The sequence below is a fragment of the Bos grunniens genome, chromosome 21, assembly GCF_055505025.1.
Source record: "Bos grunniens cultivar Pamir isolate PY7600 chromosome 21, Bosgru_T2T1.0, whole genome shotgun sequence".
In the NCBI taxonomy this organism is placed as follows: domain Eukaryota; kingdom Metazoa; phylum Chordata; class Mammalia; order Artiodactyla; family Bovidae; genus Bos; species Bos grunniens.
The window spans coordinates 11,236,338-11,252,806 of NC_141185.1; positions in this window are offsets into that span (position 1 = coordinate 11,236,338).

The following is a 16,469-nucleotide window of genomic DNA, read 5'->3' on the forward strand; positions in this document are numbered from 1 at the left end:
CCCAACGGTATTCTTCACAGAGCTAGAACAAATAATTTCACAATTTGTATGGAAATACAAAAAACCTTGAATAGCCAAAGCTATCTTGAGAAAGAAGAATGGAACTGGAGGAATCAACCTGCCTGACTTCAGGCTCTACTACAAAGCCACAGTTATCAAGACAGTATGGTGCTGGCACAAAGACAGAAATATAGATCAATGGAACAAAATAGAAAGCCCAAAGATAAATCCATGCACATATGGACACCTTATCTTTGACAAAGGAGGCAAGAATATACAATGGATTAAAGACAACCTCTTTAACAAGTGGTGCTGGGAAAACTGGTCAACCACTTGTAAAGGAATGAAACTAGAGCACTTTCTAACACCATACACAAAAATAAACTCAAAATGGATTAAAGATCTCAACGTAAGACCAGAAACTATAAAACTCCTAGAGGATAACATAGGCAATACACTCTCCGACATACATCACAGCAGGATCCTCTATGACCCAATTCCCAGAATATTGGAAATAAAAGCAAAAATAATCAAATGGGACCTAACTAAACTTAAAAGCTTCTGCACAACAAAGGAAACTATAAGCAAGGTGAAAAGACAGCCATCAGAATGGGAGAAAATAATAGCAAATGAAGCAACTGACAAACAACTAATCTCAAAAATATACAAGCAACTCCTACAGCTCAATTCCAGAAAAATAAATGACCCAATCAAAAAATGGGCCAAAGAACTAAATAGACATTTCTCCAAAGAAGACATGCAGATGGCTAACAAACACATAAAAAGATGCTCAACATCACTCATTATCAGAGAAATGCAAATCAAAACCACTGTGAGGTACCATTTCACGCCAGTCAGAATGGCTGCGATCCAAAAGTCTACAAGCAATAAATGCTGGAGAGGGTGTGGAGAAAAGGGAACCCTCTTACACTGTTGGTGGGAATGCAAACTAGTACAGCCACTACGGAGAACAGTCTGGAGATGCCTTAAAAAACTGGAAATAGAACTGCCTTATGATTCAGCAATCCCACTGCTGGGCATACACACTGAGGAAACCAGAATTGAAAGAGACACGTGTACCCCAATATTCATCACAGCACTGTTTATAATAGCCAGGACATGGAAGCAACCTAGATGTCCATCAGCCGATGAATGGATAAGAAAGATGAGGTACATATACACAATGGAGTATTACTCAGCCATTAAAAAGAATATATTTGAATCAGTTTTAATGAGGTGGATGAAACTGGAGCCTATTATACAGAGGGAAGTAAATCAGAAAGAAAAACACCAATACAGTATATTAACGCTTATATATGGAATTTAGAAAGATGGTAACAATAACCCTGTATACGAGACAGCAAAAGAGACACTGATGTATATAGAAGAGTCCTTTGGACTCTGTGGGAGAGGGAGAGGGTGGGATGATTTGGGAGAATGGCATTGAAAGATGTATAATATCATATATGAAACAAGTCGCCAGTCTGGGTTCGATGCACAATACTGGATGCTTGGGGCTGGTGCACTGGGACGACCTAGAGGGGTGGTATGGGGAGGAAGGAGGGAGGAGGGTTCAGGATGGGGAGCACATGAATACCTGTGACAGGTTCATTTCGATATATGGCAAAACCAATACAATACTGTAACGTTAAATAAAATTAAATCTAAAAAATAGAAAAAAATAATAATCCTACCATCCTTTGACCTTTTTTTCAGCATAAAGATGACATTCATAAGTTTTAAGGAATTTGAACATGGATATATTTTAATGACCTATTTTTCACCTTATCACACACAAAAAATAGGGGAAATAAAGAACTCTCAAATATTTCATAAAGAGAGGAAGAGAGAAAGTGTGTGCAGAAAAACCAAAGTATTTTTAATGGCCTCATCTTGTTAGGCTGGGAAATAAACATTGGATTTAAGTCAGCAGGGAGAATAATATCCCATCCTGGTAGGAAAAAAATAAGTACATTTTGATTGGAAAAAAAGAGTTGGTATCTAATTTCCAAGGACATTTGAAACCTACACATCATTTAGACCTTTGGGAAAAGGAAGATAAATATTAAGAGAAACAAATTTGAAAGAAATGGCACAAAAGAAATTAATACAATTTTAGTCACAGTAGGAAATATAAGGAGAAGAAAAAGAAGTAAACAAAAAAGCAGTTCATCCAAAACCTAAATTATGGTATCAGGAATACTTGGTAGAATGTATTTTGCAAAGAGAACTAAAACATTTTTCATCTCGTGATGTGACCTTGGCAATTCCTGGCTGTGCCTTTATGACCATCTCAACTGCTGTAGTGGGTTAGGGTTAGGGTTGCTGCTGCTGCTGCTGCTAAGTCGCTTCAGTGGTGTCCGACTCTGTGCGACCCCATAGACGGCAGCCCACCAGGCTCCCCCACCCCTGGGATTCTCCAGGCAAGAACACTGGAGTGGGTTGCCATTTCCTTCTCCAATGCATGAAAGTGAAAAGTGAAAGTGAAGTCACTCAGTCGCGTCCGACTCTTAGCGACCCCATGGACTGCAACCTACCAGGCTCCTCTGTCCATGGGATTTTCCAGGCAAGAGTACTGGAGTGGGGTGCCATTGCCTTCTCCCAGGGTTAGGGGAGGAAAAGTGACCCCTTGTGATTTGTAGCCTAACACATGGTGACTGCAGCCATGAAATTAAGAGACGCTTGCTTCTTGGAAGGAAAGCTATGACAAACCTAGACAGTGTATTAAAAAGCAGAAACATCTCTTTGCTGACAAAGGTCAATATAGGCAAAACTATATTTTTTTCCAGTAGTCATGTATGGATGTGAGTTGGACCATACAGAAGGCTGAGGGCTGAAAAATTGATGCTTTTGAACTGTGGTGCTGGAGAAGACTCTTGAGAGTCCCTTGGACGGCAAGGAGATGAAAGCAGTCAATCCAAAAGGAAATCAACCCTGAATATTCATTGGAAGGACTGATGCTGAAGCTCTAATACTTTGGCCACCTGATGCAAAGAGTCAATTCTTTGGAAAAGGCTCTGATGCTGGGAAAGATTGAGCGTAGGAGGACAAGGGGTCGACAGAGGATGAGATGGTTGGATGGCACCACTGACTCAATGGACATGAATTTGAGCAAACTCTGGGAGATAGTGAAGGACAACAAGACCAACCCCAGAAAAAGAAATGCAAAACCAATACAATATTGTAAAGTAAAATATATATATATAAAGTTGTGTGTGTGTGTAAAAAAAAAAAAAGAAAGAAATGCAAAAAGGCAAAATGGTTGTCCAAGGAGGGCTTACAAATAGCTGAGAAAAGAAACAACGTGAAAGGGAAGGGAGAAAAGGAAAGATATACCCACTTGAATGCAGAGTTCCAAAGAATGGCAAGAATGAGAAAGCCTCCCTCAGTGATCAATGCAAAGAAATAGAGAAAACAATAGAATGGGAAAGAAAATTAGAGATACCAAGGGAACATTTCATGCAAAGATGGGCTCAATAAAGGACAGAAATGGTATGGACCTAACAGAAGCAGACAATATTAAGAAGAGGTGGCAACAATCAGTTCAGTTCAGTCGCTCAGTCGTGTCCGACTCTTTACACACCTTGAATTGCTACACGCCAGGCCTCCCTGTCCATCACCAACTCCTGGAGTTCACTCAGACTCACGTCCATTGAGTCAGTGATGCCATCCAGCCATCTCATCCTCTGTCGTACCCTTCTACTCCCGCCCCCAATCCCTCCCAGCATCAGAGTCTTTCCCAATGAGTCAACTCTTTGCATGAGGTGGCCAAAGTACTGGAGTTTCAGCTTTAGCATCACTCCTTCCAAAGAACACCCAGGACTCATCTCCTTTAGAATGGACTGGTTGGATCTCCTTGCAGGCCAAGGGACTCTAAAGACAATTTTGAACACCACAGTTCAAAATCATCAACTCTTCAGTGCTCAGCCTTCTTCACAGTCCAACTCTCACATCCATACAGGACCACTGGAAAAACCATAGCCTTGACTAGATAGACCTTTGTTGGCAAAGTAATGTCTCTGCTTTTTAATATGCTATCTAGGTTGGTCACAACTTTCCTTCCAACGAGTAAGAGTCTTTTAATTTCATGGCTGCAGTAACCATCTGTAGTGATTTTGACTCACCCCAAAATAAAGTCTGACACTGTTACCAATGTTTCCCCATCTATTTGCCATGAAGTGATGGGACCACATGCCATGATCTTCATTTTCTGAATGTTGAGCTTTAAGCCAACTTTTTCACTCTCCTCTTTCACTTTCATCATGAGGCTTTTTAGTTCCTCTTCACTTTCTGCCATAAGGGTGGTGTCATCTGCATATCTGAGGTTATTGATATTTCTCCTGGCAATCTTGATTCCAGCTTGTGCTTCTTCCAGCCCAGCATTTCTCATGATGTACTCTGCACAGAAGTTAAATAAGCAGGGTGACAATATATAGCCTTGACGTACTCCTTTTCCTATTTGGAACCAGTCTTTCCATGTCCAGTTCTAACTGTTGCTTCCTGACCTGCATACAGGTTTCTCAAGAGGCAGATCAGGTGGTCTGGTATTCCCATCTCCTGCAGAATTTTCCACAGTTTATTGTGATCCACACAGTCAAAGGCTTTGGTATAGTCAATAAAGCAGAAATAGAAGTTTTTCTGGAACTCTCTTGCTTTTTCAATGATCCAGCGGATGTTGACAATTTTATCTCTGGTTCCTCTGCCTTTTCTAAAACCAGCTTGAACATCTAGAATTTCATGGTTCACGTATCGCTGAAGCCTGGCTTGGAGAATTTTGAGCATCACTTTACTAGCATGTGAGATGAGTGCAATTGTGCGGTAGTTTGAACATTTTTTGGCATTGCCTTTCTTTGGGATTGGAATGAAAACTGACCTTTTCCAATCCTGTGGCCACTGCTGAGTTTTCCAAATTTGCTGGTCCCATCACTTCATGGCAAATAGATGGTTAAATAATGGAAACCGTGACAGACTTTATTTTTCTGGGCTCCAAAATGACTGCAGATAGTGACGGCAGCCATGAAATAAAAGACACTTGCTCCTTGGAAGAAAAGTTATGACCAACCTAGACAGCATATTAAAAAGCAGAGACATTACCTTGGCAACAAAGGTCTGTCTAGTCAAAGCTATGGTTTTTCCAGTAGTCATGTATTAAAGTGATAGTTGGACTATAAAGAAAGCTGAGCAATGAAGAATTAATGCTTTTGAACTATGGTGTGGAGAAGACTCTTGAGAGTCCCTCGGACTGCAAGAAGATCAAACTAGTCCATCCTAAAGGAAATCAGTCCTGAATATTCATTGGAAGGACGGATGCTGAAACTGAAACTCCAACACTTTGGCCACCTGATGCAAAGAACTGACTCTTTGGAAAAGACCCTGATGCTGGGAAAGATTGAAGGCAAGAGGAGAAGGGGATGACAGAGGATGAGATGGTTGGATGGCATCACCGACTTGATGGACATGAGTTTGAGTAAACTCAGGGAGTAGGTGATGGACAGGGAGGTCTGGTCTGCTGCAGTCCATGGGGTCTCAAAGAATTGAACATGTCTTAACAACTGAACAACAACAAAATTACAAAGTATGTAAAATTTTCTTCAGACAACCCAAAAGAAGAAAAGGTTTGGGAGGCAGGAAAAATTATATTGGCCCATGTTGATAATGACTGAAGCTGCTGAAATGTATGTAAGATTCATTATGTCATCCTCTCTATTTGTATATATATCTGAATTTCTCCATACTAAAAATGCTAAGCAAAAAAATCTTTGTGGAGCGATTGTGCTTTGTTTCTCAGTATTTAATGCATCCTCAGCATGAAGTGGGTGCTCAATAGTGAACAAATGAAGGATGAAGGAGGGAAGGAATGAAACCATACATCTCATCACAGCCCTTGCTGTGCCCTCCCTTTAGTGAACATCAAGAGAAAATATTGAAGATTCCTAAGAAGTCAAGGAAAAGTGAGACTGTGGGTGTTTATGTCCAGACAGTAGATGAGAAGTCAGAATGAAGCTGGGAGGAAATGAAGTCCGGTGCAAACGCATTAACCCATGTTCACCCTGACTCTGTGCTCAGTCTGGAGGCCACCTGTGTGCCATCCCTGCCATCAAGCCAGCTCAGAAGGGACCAGGCTTTTGAGTTGCAAAAGTTTTGCAAACATGCTTTCTGTTGAGTACATATTAACTTTTCTGTTCGTGCTGCATTAAAGCTGAAAGTTCTATTGATTTGTATTTACCATGGAAAACCACTCCACCCAAAACAAATAAACTATTGTGACATCTGAAAGAAGCATAACTCAAGCTTCTTGGAGGCTAGATCGTTGACCTGGGCTGCGCTCCTGTGACAGGCACAGTGTCACAGCAGGAGGTATCCCAGAGGAGAGAATGACCCAGGAGAGGCTGGAGCATGGCTCCAATGAGCTCAGCCTTCCTTGGTGTAACGAATCTCTACCAACATCTCTGGTTTCAGCTTCATGATATCGACTTGAAGGGGGTGTCAGGTTATATGGAAGTTTGCAACAAAAGGCAGGTATTCTGAACATCAAAAATATTTTGGCAGTTTTGTGAATTAATGAAAACCAGATATCCTAAGTTAAGGAATCTAGCACTTTTCTGTGTATGGGAAGAGGCAAGAGTCTGGGTTCACTTTCCCATATGTATCTCAGCTATATGAGGCCAGTATCCTGTGTTTTCACATCCTCAGCTCCCTTGTGGCTCACCACAGGGAGTGGCTGCATCTTCATCTGATGGCTGCCATATCCTGCAGCTGTTCTTCTTCCTAAGTGCCCTTAGGGCTCATACTGGAAAGCTGATGTCACAACTGTGACATCCTTGTTTACTGATACGGCAGAAAATTCTCCATTTCTCAGTGGCAACCTTGGATGGCCAGGGGCCAAAGGAGGAAACTGAGACTCAGATAGTCAGGCCAAAACACCTGAGCCTCAGCCCAGGACCTCAACCCCAGTCACAGCACCTCCCACACCCACAACTCTTTCTCCTCCATGTGTGGATACCCACACACTTCCCTCTGAGGGTTTTTCTCCTCACTGATGGTGGTTCTGAGGGTGGGTAATGGGAAGGAGCCTTGGAACAGTCCATATCATCTCAGGAGACTAGCCTGTCACTTTCCCCCCATAGGGACAAGCTTCTGTGCCAACAGCTCTGGTGATCTGCTTTCTATCCCCAGCTCCTCTAAGATTCAGGCAAAGATTTCAACTTGAGGTGAGTGTGGAACTGCAGGTGGGGCTGGAGTCCTGGTCCCCACTTAGCTTGGTGAGTTGGCTACAGGTCGTCTCCTCACAAGAATACGTGTTCCTCGTGCTCTAAGAGCTGCACATGTGGGCAACAAGCTGTGTGGTGCCAGCTCATCCTACCTCCATGACTTTGACCATGCTCTTCTCTCTGATTATATCCCTCTCTGGTGCACTCCTGATCCATCTCCCCATATCAGCTCAGAGGCCACCTCTTCCCGAAAGCCTTCCAGAAACTCCCTTCCTGCTTGCATTATGCATGCTCTCCTGTCTAGGCCTCCTCTGACTGCCAGTGCTCATGGAGTTGTAATCAGGGCTTTGCATTTCCATCACAGGTGGAGCCGGTGAGCTCTTTCCAGGCTGGATCCAGGCTGCCAGTCCCTTGGGTCCTGATTGCCGAGTATTTGTTGAAGGAGTGAGTCAACAGGGGAATGGATAAGCATCTCTCCAAGCTCAGAGAGCTCTGTGGCTTGGGGGCCCTAGGCATGCTGACACACTCAGTTCAATTCAGTCACTCAGTCGTGTCCGACTCTGCGACCCCATGAACCGCAGCACCTCAGGCCTCCCTGTCCATCACCAACTGCCGGAGTCCACCCAAACCCATGTCCATTGAGTCGGTGATGCCATCCAACCATCTCATCCTCTGTCATCCCCTTCTCCTCCTTCCCTCAATCTTTCCCAGCATCAGGGTCTTTTCCAATGAGTCAGCTCTTGGCATCAGGTGGCCAAATACTGGAGTTTCAGCTTCAACATCAGTCCTTCCCATAAACACCCCAGGACTGGTCTCCTTTAGGATGGACTGGTTGGATCTCCTCACAGTCTGAGGGACTCTCAAGAGTCTTCTCCAACACCACAGTTCATAAGCATCAATTCTTCGGTGCTCAGCTTTCTTTATAGTCCAACTTTCACATCCATACATGACTACTGGAAAAACCATAGCCTTGACTAGATGGACCTTTGTTGGCAAAGTGATCTCTCTGCTTTTTAATATGCTGTCTAGGTTTGTCATAGCTTTTCTTCCAAGGAGTAAGTGCTTTTTAATTTCATGGCTGTAGTCACCATCTGCAGTGATTTTGGAGCCCAAGATAATAAAGTTTGTCACTGTTTCCATTGTTTCCCCATCTATTTGCCATGAAGTGATGGGACCACATGCCATGATCTTAGTTTTTGAATGTTGACTTTTAAGCCAACTTTTTCACTCTCCTCTTTCACTTTCATCAAGAGACTCTTCAGTTTTTCTTCACTTTCTGCCATAAGGGTGGTGTCATCTCCTTACCTGAAGTTATTGATATTTCTCCTGGCAATCTTGATTCTGGCTGTGCTTCATCCAGCCCAGCATTTCACATGGTATATTCTGCATATAAGTTAAGTAAGCAGGGTGATAATATACAGCCTTGATGTACTCCTTTCCCAATTTGGAACCAGTCTGTTGATCCATGACCTGTTCTAACTGTTGCTTCTTGACCTGCATACAGATTTTTCAGGAGGCAGAAAAGAGAATAAAATCATAAAATTTTCAATCTGACTATGATATTCACCAAAGCAGATTGTCAGACAAATGGGCGTATAGAGACCGGTGTCATCGCTGCCCATAAATAACTGATAGGGAACAAACATTGACAGATAAGGCTTTCCTAGAGGCTGTGTTTTAGTTATTTTCTCTTTAAAGACAAGAGAACTCAAGTTTAGAAAAGTTAAGGATTGGCCAAGAACACCTGGGAAGCCAGAGGCACAGTGGAGAGGTGTGATCATGATCAATTCTGTCAGTAATTAATCCAATTCCAGAGGTGCCAGGCAGGACTGTGACAGGGGACCAGGGCTTGGGGAGGGATCTCAAAGGAGCAGGGAAGTGCTTGTGCTCCAGGAGAAGGGCTGAGACCCTAGAACGGGGTTTTCCGAAGGATGCCCATGGACCACTAGTTCTTTGAACAGATAGTGTTTGAATGTCCTCTCCATGCAGAGCAGTAGGAGCTGAGCCGTGAAGGACACAGGCAGGCCTCTGCCCTCAAACAGCTTACCATCTAGTGAGGAAGCCTTATGGTCATATGGTGTCAGACGGGCAGAAGGAAACGAAGCAGGGTAGAGAGTGGTGAGGACAGAGGCAGTGAGGATCGAGGTGGGGCCTCTCTGAGAAGGTGACCTGTGAGCAGAGAATGAGTGGAGTGAGGGAGTGTGCCATGCAACGGGCTGGGGAAAGGCAGCTCTAGCAGCTGACAGCAAGTGCAAAGGTCCTGAGGCAGGAAGCCACTTACATTCTAGAACAGCAGGAAAGCCAGGGTGGTTAAAGTAGAGGGAGGGAGGGGGAGGATGGTCAGAGGAGAGGGCAGAAGGTTGGCAAGAGCAGATCATGTGGGGCCTTGAGGTTGTGGTGAGGAGTGTGGATTTTTTCTCAGAGATCTGGGGGCCAACAGGGGTCTCCAGTAAGAAATTAAAAATCTGATTTGTGATAGAGGCTGACCCATCAGACAGTATCACCAGAGGGTGACAAAGGCTGGTTCCATGAACTGAAGGGTCAGCTCAGGCCCTTATTGACATAGATTCTGGTTCCCCCCGAGACCTACCGAGTCAGAATCACTAGGCAGGACATGGCCTCAGGTCCACCAGGGGAATAAAGCCTGCTGCCTCCTGGGGGCCTGCCCTGAGCCAGGCCCTCGGCAAGGTCCCCGGTTCATGATCACTGTGATTTCCTACACCTCTGGGATGAGGGATTCAGACATCACCCTACAGAAAGGACCAAGCAGCCCAGAGTGGTTGGGTGATCTGAGGAAGGTGGCGGGGCCCCTGTGCAGCAGCAGAGCCTGGAGCTGAGCCCAGGTCTCCAGGACGCACCTGCACAGGACACTCTTTCTGCACCCGCCCCCCACCCCCTGCCCACCCCTCCCCCACCCCTCGGGAGCTTCCTGCAAGGTCAATACTAGGGATGAGAAACCAGTCTCAGATGGGCTAAGTCAATCACCAAGGTTAGGCTCTGGGATGAGAGGATTTGAGGAGGGGTCAGCTGGAGGAGGGGCTCTGAGGGTCCCTGATGAGACTGATGCTCTGTATGTGAGCCTGGGAAGCAGTGGGGTGGGGAGGGGGCTTGTACACCATCTGGGGAGGGCAGAAGGCCCCTCCCAGGCCAGGAGACGCAGCTGGAGGAGACTCAGCTGACTTGAGTCCTGTGATGCCTCTGGGTTCCAGGGACTGGTGTGGAGGAAGCCGGATCCCCACCTCGGGTTGGGGAAAGAGAGCTTACATGCACAGGGAGGTCAGGGCACTCCAGCAGGTGCACAAGGTACCTGGCCTTCTGTTCAGACCGGCTGTCTGCTCCGTGATCCTCTCATCTGGTCAGGAATCGGTCCCGGCCGGACACTGGGCTCAGTCCTGACTCCACCACCTACCAGCTGCTGGGCTTCGGGCAGCTCCCTCACCTTCCTGAGACTCCCTTTTGTTCTCTATTAAATGGCGGTGTGAAAATAGTGCTCACCACCAATGACTGGTAACAATGAAAAGAGGTCAGGATCATGTGACATTTGCACAGTGCCTGGCACAGAGCAGACGTTCCAGGAATATCACTGATGACCATTGCTGTTGTCTCCTTTCCTGCTTCTGCTTCTGGGCCAAGCACTCCTGAGCATGAAGGGCCCTCAGTGGTTGCCACTGGTCACTGTGCTCTTGGCATGGCTCACTGTCTGGCCCTGGTTAACCAAGAAATTCTGATCATACCAACCTCAGCCCCCAGGACAGCCCTGGACAGCCGCAAAATCTCCAAGAGCAACATAGGCTTTGCCTGAAGCTTCTATAGAACCTTAACTGTGGATGCCTCTGGATAGAACATTCCTTTCTCCCCAGTAATCGTCTCTTTGGCCTTGGGCATGTTCTTTCTTGGGATCCAGCACCCAGCAGCACCTTCCTCCTGGAATGCCTGGTTCAACCTCATCGTGGTGGCTAGCCCAGGATGCAGGAGGGCTTCCAAGATCTGTCACTCAGTCTCCCTGAGCAGGAGCCCCAGCTCCTTCTGATTATGGGCAGCAGAAGATCAGTGGCCTGGGCCTGGGAGCCAGCCAGGAACCACCGGAGACCCTGAAACCATCCACGAGTATGTAGAAAAGCAGACCCAGGGGAAGCTTGAGGCCTGGGTGGAAGAGCTCAGGGTGACACTACAGCAGTCTTGAGAATCACATGCTCTTCAGAGGGGAGACAGCATGTATCCAGTGTGGAATCTCCACCTGGGAATCACAGCTTCAATCACTCCCAGACCCACTCTGCTCAGCATCTGGGAATGCTCCCTTGCTGACTTGACAGAGGAGGCACTCAGTCAGCGTCTGCCCTCTGAAGCCTGGATGCTTCTGCTTGAATACCTCCAGTGATGGAGAACTCATTGTCTGTCCTGTTTTAATGCTACTTGTTGAAAGTGAAAGTGTTAGGTGATCTGTATGCCCCATCATGGATTGTAGCCCACCAAGCTCCTATGTCCGTGGAATTCTCCAGGCAAGAATATTGGAATGAGTTGCCATTCCCTTCTCCAGGAGATCTTCCCAACCCAGGGATTGAATCCAGGTCTCCTGCATTGCAGGCAGATTCTTTACCGTCTGAGCTACTTGTTGAGTTTCTTTCAAAGAAGGGTTTTCTAGCTTTGCTGCTCATGACAACTCCCTGGGGAGTTTGTTTAACATGGAGGTGCCCTGAACTCACCCCGAGGAGATTCTGATTTAGGACAAAAGTAAGTCATGGACTCTGCATTTCAGAACCTCTCCTTTCTTCTCTCAGCAAGTGATTCTTCTGCAAGAGGACTCTGATCTTCACTCGGAGGAGCCCTGAAGGCAAGTACTGAATTAAGGAACATGAGTTCCCTTCCTCTGGAAGATCCCAAAAGGCATGGGTTAATGCAAGAAAAATCCCAGTGCAGGGAGGTCTTTTATTTTTTCCAAAAGAGCCAGTAAAGTTACACACCTCTCTCCTAACCATGCTCCTAATTCAGCAAATGAATTCAGTCTTCCTCATATTTGTACAGTGCTCTCTGGGTCTCCAGGGGTATTCACACCCATTATCTCCTTTGACCTGCTCACCTTCATGAAGCTGATGGGGCTAAGACTGATGGTCCCATTTTATAGATGAAGAGACTGGTATCTTAAAAGAAGAAAAGTTGTTATCCTGAGGCATCGTGGCATTCATATACACACCTATGGATTGCTGTCATGTGTTATATGTAAGTGTTTTATACACATGCACACATGCAATCTAAATATGAAGTCCTTATCATCATGGCAGGCGTTGTGCATGATTAGTTTTTGTTGAAATCTGTTTGCATCTCAGCAAGGTAGATAGTTTCATGTCCACTTGAGAGAATGGAAAACTGAGGCACAAGTGTTAGGTATTTACCCCAGATCTCAAAGCCAGGCAGACCCTCACCTTCAGATCCACACCTACCTCAGAGCAGTTGGCACCACAGGATACATTTTTTCTCTAAAATTAAGGAATTTCTGGAGAGGTTAAAGAGACTAGGAAGGGCATTCCTATTTATATATCATTATACTCTTATTAGTGAAAGTGGAGAGTGAAAAAGTTGGCTTAAAGCTCAACATTCAGAAAACGAAGATCATGGCATCCGGTCCCATCACTTGATGGGAATTAGATGGGAAACCAGTGGAAACAGTGTCAGACTTCATTTTTTGGGCTCCATAATCACTGCAGATGGTGACTGCAGCCATGAAATTAAAAGACGCTTCCTCCTTGATAGAAAAGTTATGACCAACCTAGATAGCATAATAAAAATCAGAGACATTACTTTGCCAACAAAGGTCCATCTAGTCAAGGCTATGGTTTTTCATGTGGTCATGTATGTATGTGAGAGTTGGACTGTGAAGGAGGCTGAGTGCCGAAGAATTGATGCTTTTGAACTTTGGTGCTGGAGAAGACTCTTGAGAGTCCCCTGCACTGCAAGGAGATCCAACCAGTCCATTCTGAAGGAGATCAGCCCTGGGATTTCTTTGGAAGGAATGATGCTAAAGCTGAAACTCCAGTACTTTGGCCACCTCATGCAAAGAGTTGACTCATTGGAAAAGACTCTGATGCTGGGAGGGATTGGGGGCAGGAGGAGAAGGGGACGACAGAGGATGATATGGCTGGATGGCATCACTGACTCGATGGATGTGAGTCTGAGTGAACTCCGGGAGTTGGTGATGGACAGGGAGGCCTGGCATGCTGCAATTCATGGGGTCGCAAAGAGTCGAACACGACTGAGCGACTGAACTGAAGTGAATTGAACTGATACTCTTATTCTAATGTAACAGTATTCACTTCCATTTTACAAGCAAGGAGACAGAAGCTCAGGGTGGTGATGGGCCTTGCCTCCCAGGGTCACACGTAATAAGGGACAGCCCAGATACTTTGGCCCACCTGATGTGAAGAGCCGACTCATTGGAAAAGACCCTGATTCTGGAAAAGATTAAAGGCAAAAGGAGAAGGGCATGGCAGAGGATGAGATGGTTAGATAGCCTCACTGACTCAGTGGACGTGAATTTGAGTAAACTCCGGGAGACAGTGGAGGACAGAGGAGCCTGGCGTGCTGCAGTCCATGGGGTTGTAGAGTTGGACACAACTTAGCGACTAAACAAGAAGTCACCACTATTAAGTTCCCCTTAGGACTGTGCCACACTGCAGCCCTGGTGCTGGTCACTCCACCTTCTGAATCTTTCCTGAGGTCATACAAATGGGCCCAGCGTCGTTAAAGCACAGAAGCCAACTCCAGGAGAGCTCTTGCCAAGCTGAAGACTAAACTCTAGAAAGGTCGTCTGCCCCCCTCTACCTCTATCTCTTTCCCCCTCCAGCCAAGGCAGGGCTCTGCTCACTAGGCTGGCCCTGCCTTTGCCCTGCCGCCTGTGGCTTTATACCGCTGCATCCCATGGACCACGCATCCTTCCCTTAGCCCTAAGGCCCCTCTCGTCCCCTGAGTACCTCTCCAGTGGTCCTCGAGTGACAGCTTTTCTCCACGCACGCTCTCCTTGGTGCTGCATCCTTTAAGGTTTCCTCCTCTTCACATCCTATGGTACCCAGCTTAGGGGGCCTCCTCCCATCACCACTCACCTGCCCATCCTGGGGGCACGAATCCTCATGCTTCTCTCCAGCCTGATTCTCTCCAGAACACCTCCCTGAGCAGGTCCCTTGGTTGCCTCCTGGGAACCACACCCCTGGGGTTCCAACCCAGAGGTGTCCCCTCCCCCACAACCTGCTCCTCCTGCTGGGGGTCCTTCCTCGGGGGTTGCCTTGTCATCACCCAGGAGCCAAACTGAACGTGGGTTGTTTTTCCTTCTTCTACCCACATCCACCCACAGTCCTTTAATGCTCTCTTCACAGGCCTCCAATCTTCCCATTCTCCCTCTCAAGCCTGGACCCACTTTGGCCCCAATTCCTGCCATAACTTGTTGAATACTGAGAAATGGAGTATTTCCTGCCATATCAGTAAACAAGGATGTCACAGTCATCAGCAAGTCCTCCAAAAGAGAATTCCTGCGTCCTAAGGGCACTCAGGAAGGAGAATACCTGCTGCCTCTCACACCACTCAGGCTGCAGCCACTCCCTACAGTGAGCACTGAGGAACTCTGGATGTGAAAAACACCAGATACTGGCCCCAGATAGCTGAGACGCATGAGAAAGGAGTGATTGCAGTGAGCCCAGACTCCCACATCTTCCCATACAGAGAAAAGCTCTAGATTCCTTAGCTTGGGATATCTGATTTTCTTTAATTCACAAAAATACTTTTGATATTCAGATGACCTGCCCTTTGTTGCAGACTTCTATACGACCTGACTCCTCTCCCTACCTTCTGGGAACACTTTTCTTGGGGTTACTTGAGATGCTCTTTCTCAGGTTTGTAGTCCTAAAAATTTCCACCAAATAAAACATAACTCTCAACTTTTAGGTTGTGAGTATTTTTTAAGTCTATAATACCCAGCCTGTATCCCTGACCTGGATCCTGAGTCACTTCTCATATAGAAGCCAGAGTCATCTCTCTACCATGCACATCTGCTCACATCAATGCTCTGTTTAAATTCCTTTAAAGCCGCCTAGGACTCTTTGGAACCTTTCCAGCATTGCTACTGATTGCCAGGCCACTTGAGGTCCAGTGGCTCCATCATGGCCACACTGTCTGTGTAAGCCTTTCATTTCCTACTTCAGATCTGCCCTCATTTTTCAGCTTCTTGAAAATGTCACCCGCACTCTTCCTGCTGCTCAGAACACTCTGCTGTCTCTTCACACCATAACATTCTTATTCTCCCTCTGATGACATCACAGAAATCACCTCCTCCAGGAAGCTTTTCCTGACCTCCCAAACTAAGTTTGGCCCTCTGCTCTCAGCATCCAGAGCCTTGCTTCCTCACATCCTGCCCGTCAGATCTGAAGTTCCTAGAGGACCATCACTGTGGAAGCATTTATGGGGCAGAATGGCTCTGCGGCTCACAGTATTCTGATCGAGGAGGTTAGGATAAATTCTGCCGGCCATAATTAGTAGCTGTGTGAACCTGAGGGAAATTACAGAGGCTCTCTGTTCCTCAGTTTCCTTATGTGTAAAGTAGGATGAGTAACAGGATGTATCTGTTATGATCATCATGAGGACTAAAAATGGGTTCTTCCAGGTAGAGGTCTTAGCACCTACCTGAAAGAGAGCTCTCGACCCTTCAGTGGCGGGGGACGCCATCATTACCACTTGGAGCTGTCCTCCCTGGAGATCACACAGCCATCCATACGTCAGTAGGAGGCAGGGCTGGGTTGTTGCTCTTATCACAGGTGTGTGTTTGCTGCTCTTTCCCTCCTGGCACACCTCTTCTGCCTGATGGGGATCGTCTGTCAGGGGAGGAGGTGGAACTGGTCAGGAGGTGGAGGAGCTCAGCTGGGACCCGGGAAGCAGTTAGTCTCCCAGGTTTGCTCCTGGAAGGCAGAGGGGAGGTTCTGGGGGAGAAAGACCCAGCTCAGCTGCAGGATGCCAGGGTTCAGGGGCTGTGCCAGAAAAGGGCACACTGTGTGCCCTGGGGAGGGAGGGGTGAGCGTGGACCTGGGATCAGAGCCCCTGAAAGTGGGCATCAGGCAGCAAGGCCCCTTTCAGTCCTGGACCTGTGGTCCAGCAGGCTTGGTCACAGGTGTGAAGCCTGCTCCTGGGATGGCTGGTGAGGCTGGGGCAGAGGGAGGGGCTCAGAGTCTGGGGTGGGCTGAGCAGATGTGGTAAGTCCGGGGTGGGGGTGGCCTCAGGGCT